Here is a 10,308-nt window from a genome sequence, read left to right on the forward strand (position 1 = left end):
TTATTGTTTGGTGCAGTCAAACTATTTCAACTCTATATGTATTTATCTTGACATTCCAAAATAAAACACAATTATTTACTGAATCATGCACCAAATCCTCACAACTGGTTAATTCTGTGTCTGAGAAAATTACTGAAATGATCAATAACTTTTCCAATTTCTGTCAAATAATCTCGTGGATGAAGTAATGGTTTCAGCTGGGAAGGCAGGACCCTGAACAAAGGGACTCATGTTCAAGGAAATGATTTCACACGAGGAGAAACACAGATGATGAAAACTCCACCTTCATCACTGAGCACGTGTTTTATTTTGTAATTTGATTACTTTGCTCTCATTCGATTATGTATTTGTTGTGTGTGAGCAGGTCAACTATACTTCTATTGTATATACACGAGTATCATGCTCCTCCAAAAATCAAGCACTCACTGACAGAATTGCCTCAGTTACAGTAGAAAACACACACATCCCTTCACAGTGCTGTGTGTTTGCAGTCTCTGTGTTTAGATGCAGCATCGTTACGTTTGTTCAGAGACTAAATGTGAAGTAGGTCAGGATTACGTTGTGTGTCTAGTGCACCTGTAATGGAGGAAGGTGTGCACTATGCTGCTGTTGATGACACTGAGGGTCAGCCACACTCAACATGGCCACTATGTTCTTGGTCAGAGCGTTAGAGAAGCTGTCTTCGGTACAGCCACAGCGCCCCTGTCAGTGTGGAGCTGCTGTTACTCAGCAGGGGCCCAGAGGGCTGGAGGAGGTGGAAGTTGAGCATCACTGACTCTGACTCCTCGTCACAAGCTGAAGAAACAGAAATCACAATGTTTTATAGACAAATACAACAGTTGTATTCATGTGCAGCGTTTTAAGTGGTTGAATTCTGCAGCGAAATATTTAATGATGACAGATTTCAATATTAGAAGATTCACTACAAGGCACATTTTCTGAAATTCATCCACACGTGAGAGTATTTGGGTTAAATACTTTTCGACCAGAACATGCATGTACATTGTATTTTATAATTCTGACACAAACTCCACGCAGGGCTTTATGAAAGACTGTCATGTTGACAGTATAAGAAATAAGGCTAATGTAAATATTGTAATGATTTATATACAATAAGCAGAAATAACCTGTAAATATCTACAATCATTCACACGTGTTCAGGACGTCATGGTTCACAGTGTTTTAAAATCTGCAGGAAGATCAGAGATAAATCATTTGTTAACTTAACAAACAACCTTTCAAAGCAGTGTAGTAACTTTGACTCTCACACAGACAAACGCACACAGAAGCTGATTTCCTGAATTGCGTTGCTCCTTTGTCAGGCACAGATGAAATGATTATAAAACGTGTTTGATTCATTGTAATAAATAGACAGATAACAATGTTAATAGCTTAGACACCTCAACATGTTGTCAGACACATGTGTACTATTAGTAAATACTACAATACAACAGGTTTACAGTATAAATGTATTCATACACATTGTACCACATATTTAAAGACTTACTTCACTCAGCATCCCATAAACATTCAGTGCACAGTCTGTAAGGAAACGATAAAACAAGTTAGAGCAGAGAAAACTTTGAGACGTCTACAATTATCTTATTTACATTGTGGACACAAACTTACACATCCACCAAAACACGTGTGTGAAGCCCAACACAACATAAAGAAATGATAACAGTGACGATGATGATGTTTCATTCACAGACAGGAAACTTCACTCTCTGTGACTCACTGACTGTCAGTGACTCCTCCAACAGCCTGAGCCCTCGTTTATAAGGTCTGGGGTGTGTGTGTGTGTGTGTGTGTGTGTGTGTGTGTGTGTGTGTGTGTGTGTGTGTGTGTGTGTGTGTGTGTGTGTGTGTGTGTGTGTGTGTGTGTGTGTGTGTGTGCATGTGTGTGTATTGATCAGGTCGTCATAGGGATAGGTTAAAGGTCATGATTGAGTATGAGGAGACTTCAGATCCTTGAGCTGAAGAGATGAGAGAGAGAGAGAGAGAGAGAGAGATAGATAGATAGATAGATAGATAGATAGATAGATACTCTCCAAATTCCACCAACATGTCTCCTGCGCCACGAGAGGAGTCAAGACTTTGGACCATGTTTAGCATGGCTGGTGCATACAAAGCCGTCCCCTTCCCCCACCTAGGACAGTCTGACCACCTCTCTTTGTTCCTACTCCCCAAGTACACACCACTCATCAAACGTGTGAAACCCACAGTGAGGACAGTTGGGGGCAGGCTGAGGGAGCTGACTGCACTACAGCTCCGGTTCAAACACACAGACTGGAGGGTGCTCTGCCATTCAGGCCACACTGGACTGCCACACGGACATCGACTCCTATGCCTCTTCCGCTCTGGACTTCATCAACACCAACATCAACAGTGTCACCACCCTCAAACGAATCACTACATTCCCTAATCAGAAGCCATGATGAACAGAGAGGTCCGCCACTGCTGGGGCTGGCACGAGACCGCTTTTCAGATCAGGTGAGCTGCTCAGGCCTACAGTTCATCCAGGGCTGACCTGAAGAGGGGCATCAAGAAAGCCAAGCACTGCCACACGCCAAGGATTGAGGAGCACTTCAAGAACAACCTGGCCCCCAGATGCATGTGGCAAGGCATCCAGGCCATAACGGACTTCAAAACCCACCAACACCACCCCCAAAACAGCGATGCCTCCCTTCCCTGACGAAGCACAGCTTTTATGCTCGCTGATAGGACAACCAGGAGGCGGCTTAACAAGGCTGTGCCTTTACCGGACCACCAGTCCCTCACACTCTCCTCCACGACGTGTGCTGCACTGAGCAGGATCACGCACGAAGGCTGCTACCCTGATGGCATCCCCCGGGTTCAGGGCCTGTGCTGGGCAGCTAGCTTGAGGTCTTGACTGACATATTCAACCTGTCACTGGCCCAAGTAGCTGTCCCTACGTGCTTTAAAACCACCTCCATCGCAAGGCTGGTGCCAAAACACCCACTGCAGCGAGCCTAACGCACTTCCGCCCCGTTGCACTCACCCTACCATCATGAAGTGCTTCGAGAGGATGGTCCTGGCTCACCTCAAAACCCGTTTACCACCCACACTGACCCCTTCCACCCGCCTACCGCCAGAATAGGAGTACGGAGGATGCCATCTCCACGGCACTACACTCTGCACTTACTCACCTGGACAACAGCTATGTGAGAATGCTGTCTGGCAGACTTCAGTTCAGCTTTCAACACCATCATCCCCTCCAAAACTGATCACGAAACTCAGTGATCTAGGTATCAACACTTCCCTCTGCAACTGGATACTGGATTCTCTATCCAACAGACCCCAGTCTGTTAGGTTAGAGAACCACACCTCCTGAACACCGCGGCCACAGGGCTGTGTGCTGAGCCCTCTCTACTCCTCTCTTCACCTACGACTGCACCTGTACATGGTTCTAATACCATTGTTAAGTTTGCAGACGACACAACGCATTGGCCTCATCAGCGACAATGATGAGTCCGCCTACAGAGAAGAGGTCCAGCACCTGGCGGAGTGGTGCGACGACAACAACCTGGCTCTCAACTCCAAGAAGACCAAAGAGCTCATTGTGGACTTCAGGAAGAAAGGTGGCACACACACCCCCATCCATATCAACTCTCTTGGACCCTCAACACCTCAACCCTGGTCAAGAAGGCACACCAGCGTCTCTTCTTCCTGAGGAGACTGAAGAAGGCCCATCTGTCTCCTCAGATTCTGGTAAATTTCTACCGCTGCACCATCGAGAGCATCCTCACCAACTGCATCTCAGTGTGGTATGGCAGCTGCTCTGTTGCGGACCGGAAAACATTGCAGAGGGTGGTGAAACTGCCCAACGCATCACCGGTTCTCACCCACCATTGAGGCTGTCCAGAGCAAGATGTCTGCGGAGGGCGCACATCGTCAAGGACAGCTCACACCCACAGACTGTTTGCTCCTCCTCCTCTGGGAGGCGCTACAGGGTCCTCCTTCCCGACCAGCAGGTTCAGGGAACAGCTTCTTCCTGCGGCTGTCAACCTGCTGAATTTCGTACCATGGTGATCCCCCCCACACACACCTCCTCCAGTGACTGTACTTCCTCCACCCTGGCTTGGACTGCCACACACCCTCCTCCAGCCACTGAACATTTGCACTAGACTGTTATTTTTTTTACTACTGTATTATCCCACCTATAGTATATTCATATTTACATCTGTTTATATACTTGCTCATAGTGTATCTAATGCATTTATATTATACCATACCTTTTAACTTACTCTGTATACAATATTACTACTTCCTCATTCACTTAATTTCTCATTTTCTCACTTACTACCACCACTTATACTTACACCTGCACTTTATATACACTTATCATATCTACACTACCTACCTCTATTGCTGCTAGTCTTGTATCTACACTGTTCATATTCCATATCAATTTTTTACTGTACATATCTTATTTATTTACATATTCCACTTTTCATATGCACATACTCTGGTTAGATGCTAAACTGCATTTCGTTGTCTCAGTACTTGTACTCTGTGCAATGACAATAAAGTTGAATCTAAAAAAGATAGATAGATAGATAGATAGATAGAGAGATAGATAGATAGAGAGATAGATAGAGAGATAGATAGATAGATAGAGAGATAGATAGAGAGATAGATAGATAGAGAGATAGATAGAGAGATAGATAGAGAGATAGATAGATAGATAGATAGATAGATAGATAGAGAGATAGATAGAGAGATAGATAGATAGATAGATAGATAGAGAGATAGATAGATAGATAGATAGAGAGATAGATAGAGAGATAGATAGATAGATAGATATATAGATAGATATATTTGGTATCATTTCCATCTATCTCATAGTGCATCTATGCTGATGACCAGTGACAATGTGCAGGTAATCATTGGGGTAAACGTCACATGCAGAGACTTCTTTTAACTGAACTACAATTATAGACAGGGTTGAAATTGCAGGGGCTATGGGGGGGGGGTTAACCCCCTAATTAATTATTAAATCCTCCTATAAGAAATACAAATCTAACTCTAGAAGACTGAGGCGACTATTTACTCATCAAACTTACCTGTTATTGCAAATATTACGATTTATTTGCTGAGGAGTCTTGTAATAAAATACCTGATTATTGCGGACACCCCTAAAGTGGACCGTACCATTGACGTAACCGTGACGTCATCTGTACGTCCGTTCGGTTTGCAGTGGAGCGTCCGAGGACATCAGGCAGAAGTTTCACCTCAGCTCCCCCGACACGTTCAGGGTACGAGAGTTTAGTTTGTATGTTGCATGAACCCAGTGGGATGAAGGAGAGGAGGTCGTCCTGAGTGTTTACCTCCTGGCTGCAGAGGAATCCTGATAAACGTTAAAGGTTGACGATGGGACTTGAGCTCCGTCGAGTCTCAGCCTTCATTAACCTCCTCTGCTCCGTCCTCTGTTCTCTTCATCCCTCTTGACCTGTTAATGAGGAGGAGGACTCTCCAGCGCTGCACCAGGCATCAGTCAAGTTTCTATTTTACGATCGGCAGGTCGTCTGACTCTGACTTCTGCTGCCTGATCGCCGACATCCATGTTTTAAATGACGAATCGCTGAAAAAGACAGTAAACATGCAGCTGATTTATCGTCCCTGCAGAGCGATCTGCTAAAAGCTGCGGCAGCTCAACGTGGACGTGCCCACGTGAAGATGAATCCATCTTCCTTGTGATTCTGAAGATAATTTACATGGATTTAATGCGTTAGTTAATTAAAAGCTGAGTTGACTTTTAAAACCAGAAGTAACCACATTTGAAGAGTGGGGTGGAGCCTGACTGAAAGCTGCTTTATGGTCTGTTTGACTCTAAATGACTGGTAATTCACTAAATGAACATCAGCTGTTTGAAGAAGACTTGAAACTAGAGACTGAGACAGAAACTCCTGAATGTTTCCTGACGTTATAAAGTGAGAAGTCACTTTCTATAGAAACTACCATTTTATAAACAGATTACAGATCAGTCAGAGTCGGATGAGACTTACAGCAACAAGACGTCTCATCATGTGAGCGTGATAAACACGACCATATCAAGAAAAATCAAATACATAGACACTCGTACTGCAGCGCTGGTGAGAGACTGAGGAGTCAACCCCTCCTCTTTGCCTTGTGGATGTAACGGTGTAAATAATTCACTAGTGGTTATGTTAAATTCTGTTCAACTTGGGACTGCATCACAGTTTTATTGTATTGGTTTTATTTTGAAAACCCACAGCGGAAGTTTGTGATGTATTAAGTGTGGCGCACTTCGTTTATGTCACAGAAAACAAACGCTCCCGCTGTAGGTAGGTTGTCGCTCTGTTCGAGTAGTGTTTAGCTAGTTGCTAATGGTTGAATGTAGTGTATGTAACACTTATGTATTAATATGAAACTCTCTTTTTTTAGTTCGAGCGGAGATTAATACCTGTTGTTGTGTGCTCTGCAATATTTGCAGGTATGTTATTCAGTTGTCATTGATTTACCACTATACGATCACGTCAGACAGAAAACAAACGCTCCCGCTGTAGTTCGAGCGGAGATTAATACCTGTTGTTGTGTGCTCTGCAATATTTGCAGTTTTGCAGAATAAAGTCCAACTGCTCCATATAAACCTGACTCGAGTGAAGTTCATGCTAAAAGCAGCGGACCAAGATAGAGAACGTCACATTGGTGCCGTGACCCGTCGATTCTCTTGCTGGATGGTGGTTTCTTCAGCGCCGATCCGGGGATTGTTTCTGCTGCTGCTGATCTTCAGTGTGTAAACAGGTGGACAAGTAACTTGGACTGTGTTGAGCTGAATGCACATAGATTAAGTTTTTTTCGTTACTCGTCTGTACTTAACTTTTCTTTTGCATTTTGAGTGTTTTATTTTTATTACTGATATTGTATATATATTTTTTTCATGATGAATATTGGTCGGGAGGATATTAGCACACCCCGTAGCTTTGGTAGGGGAAGGGGATTGTTGAGTTCTCCGATGTTCTTGCAGTTTGAAACTCCTGTTCGGGGGCATGGTAATGTTGCGGGGGATAGTCGGGGTACACCAGAGTTCCCTTCCATCAATAGGGATGTAGCGTTTCTTAGTCGCCCCAAGGTAGGCATTACACATGAGTCTCAAAACTCAGCTCTACTATTCCTAGCCCTGATGCTCCTTGCTACTGAGATTGTTGGGGTCAGATGGGAGATGTGATCCAGCAGGTTAGCCAGAAGGTAGCTACAGAACATTATGACCCAACTTAGCCCATCTGTTAGTACCCCTTTAACCAATGCTCCCACCCCACCATCCAAAATGACATGTCAACTTCAACATGCTTGATGCCTTCATGTGCAGCTTGTGTCCTACAGAAAGCTGAAAGATCCCCATGCTTCAGAGGAGCAGCCTGGACCCTCATTTCCGTGAGAGTGGGAGGACTCAAGTGAGGGCTTTTATTAAGAGAGGTAACCTGAGATCTGAGGAACAAGCCGAGGAGATCCTTATTCATCTTAGAGGCAAAGCCAGAGATGTTGTCAAGTTTGGTACCAGGAACAGTGACATAGACCTCACCCGTGACCCTGAGGCTATCTATGGTCTCCTTCGAAGGCACTTTGACTTGGTTCTATGCTCACCACTCCCATTAGCGGACTTTTATACCACTCTGCCTGAGATAGGTGAGGGTGCATTTGACTACTGGCTCAGGCTGCACCGTGCCGTTGACCTTGCCATTGAACGTCTGAAAGAGCAGGGCAAATCGCTTGACTGTCCTGGTACTGAGGTGACACGCATGTTCATAAGGAACTGTCCCTCTCCTGAACTTTCTATGACCTTTCGTTCGAAGACAATGGACAAGTGGACTGCTAATGAAGTTCAGGACATTTTGTATGAGTATCATTCAGGGCATGACCTCTACAGTGAACAAGGCAAATTCATGAGAGGGTTATAATGAACACACAGCACACAGCCGCCTCCGGCAGCTACTGGAGGGCAGGGCTCACTACAGTCGCAGCCAGACTCTGCTACCCTGGAACGCCTTATTAGCATGCTGGAGAAGGTGTTTCTGCAGGAGACCTGTCTACTCGGGTCCAGCCAGACAGTCTGCCTACGGCGGCCTAGAATTGAAGGGGTTACATGAAATGCCTTGTTCTGTTTGTCATGATGCTGCTCACTCCACCTTCACCCACTGTCGCGACCATAAGCTCTGTTTCCAGTGCCACCACCGAACCACCTAGGCTTGCTTGTCCTGGCCGGACGTCAACCACTCATCAGCAGCCGGAAAACTAATGGATCTGCACTTTGGGAGTGATAGTGTGATTGGTGATAGTGACCTCCCAGCTGTAACAGTGATGACTTGGAATCTTTGTATGAATTCTTTCTTCCTTGCACCGCCTGAAAGACTGTTATTTTTCAATTGACACACAGATCAGAAATCTGACAGCTTGTTCTACACCGATGTTCATGCCGCAGGTGGTGTTCAACTGAAAGCCATGATTGATAGTGGCTCTAAGGCCGTGCTTCTAAGGAAGCTGCTTGTCACGCCTTGCTACAATGCCCTGATTTGAAGAGTAGTCCTGCTGGATGACATTGTTGTTGTTGGTGCTGGAGGACACCATGTCTATCCTACAGCCGTCTATGATTTGGAGGTGGTTATCTATGGTTTCAAGTTGCTTATCCCAACACTGGCTCAAGTACTGGACAAGCGGATGACATGATTGTTGGTAGCAATGCTATCAAGCTGCCTTAAGTACACTTGATGAAAAAGTCTGAGGACTGGTTGAGACTCTTGGCTGCACCAGTTGACATTGCAGATGATGAATGTGGCCAGTTCTTGTCCCTGCTCTCCAACACTGAGAAATGGCGGGAGGGCCCATGCCTGACAAGATCGGGCACCGCAGTTGAGGCAGAGGTTACACTTGAACCCCTTCGTGAACACCTTGTCTGGGGCAAGCTGCCCGCAATCTGCACCAATAGTAGGAGCACAGTGATTGTTGAACCGACTCACCAAGATCCAGGCCCAGAAATGTGATGGTTGGCCGTGGTTGTCACACCTCTGTGGGTGACAGTGGGTTCTCTTAAACTCATCAACCCTAGCAGCAGGGCAGTGACTCATGAGAAACTGCAAGATTGCAGATGTCTTCCGTGGTGTCGCAGAGGAGCTGTTCCCACCTGAGAAAGTTTCTGTCAATAACCATGGGTCACACAGGGTTTCATGGCCAACAAAGTCCCCTGAGCAGAGAAAGGATTCTTAAACAAGTTGGGACTACAGGACTTAGACTGGATGGCTGAGGTCTGACCAGTGGAAAGATGGTGACTTTGCAGCTTGTTGAGAAGTACGAGCCGCTCTTTTCAAGGGACAAAATGGACTGTGGGGAGGCTGCTGACTTTGTCTACAAAATACACTCGTGGGACGAGACCATTTCGCCTTACCTTACCGCCGAGTACCACTAGGCCAGTATGAGAAGCTGAGAACAGCACTCAACGAAATGGGAGGAAAAGGGCATATCCGGTCGCAGCTTAGCATGCATCCCTACTGGTCTTGGTGTGGAAGAAAGACACAGTCTGCGCATCTGTACTGACTTCAGATGGCTCAATGCAAAGACTGTGAAAGATGCACACCCACTGCCTCACCAAGCAGATGCCCTTGCTGCACTTGGAGTGAATCGCTTTTTCACCATGGACTTGACTTCTGATTTTACAAATGTACTCACTTCATGAGGCACAAAGAAGTACACAGCGTTTTCTTCACCCTTTGGCCTCCATGAGTATAATAGATGCCCTGGTTCAGGTAACAGTCCCGCAACCTTCTGCGGATGTGGATGTTATCAATCTTCGGAGACGAAACTTCAGCAGCTTACCTGTTACCTGACGACTTGTTGGTCTTCGCCCACCCAGGCAGCTTGCTCTTTTTGAGTTCTGGAGATGGGTGTTTTCACGCCTGAAAATCACAATTCAAGCTGCCCCAAAGAAATGTCATCTTCTGAAGAGCCCAGTTGTTTCTGGGATGTCATCTTGTGCAGATGGGGTTAGGACGGACTCTGACAAGGTGGAAAGTCACATGGTGAGAAACAGAGTTGATGGAGAGTGATGGAAGCCACACCATCCTGGAAAAAGATCAGGCCCTTCTGGGCATGGTCTTTTACTATCAGCACTTCATCGCTGAGACTGCTCTGCAAAAGCCAAACCTCTGTCTAGGCCTACTTTTGGCCAGTGTTCAATCACAGGCCAAGAAAGGCAGGAAGGCCAAGAAGAAATTCTCTGCTCCACTAGCCCTTACACCAAGTGACTGGACAGCTGCATGTCAGGAATCCTTCC

The 10,308-nt window shown here is 45.7% G+C and overlaps 1 pseudogene; it reads right to left on the minus strand.

The window, feature by feature from the left end:
- The window catches only part of LOC124851534, a 4,023-nt pseudogene extending 2,504 nt beyond the window's left edge, over positions 1 to 1,519 (minus strand).
- Between the last annotated feature and the right edge of the window lie 8,789 nt (positions 1,520 to 10,308).

Source organism: Hippoglossus stenolepis, chromosome 3, assembly GCF_022539355.2.
Source record: "Hippoglossus stenolepis isolate QCI-W04-F060 chromosome 3, HSTE1.2, whole genome shotgun sequence".
Classification (NCBI taxonomy): domain Eukaryota; kingdom Metazoa; phylum Chordata; class Actinopteri; order Pleuronectiformes; family Pleuronectidae; genus Hippoglossus; species Hippoglossus stenolepis.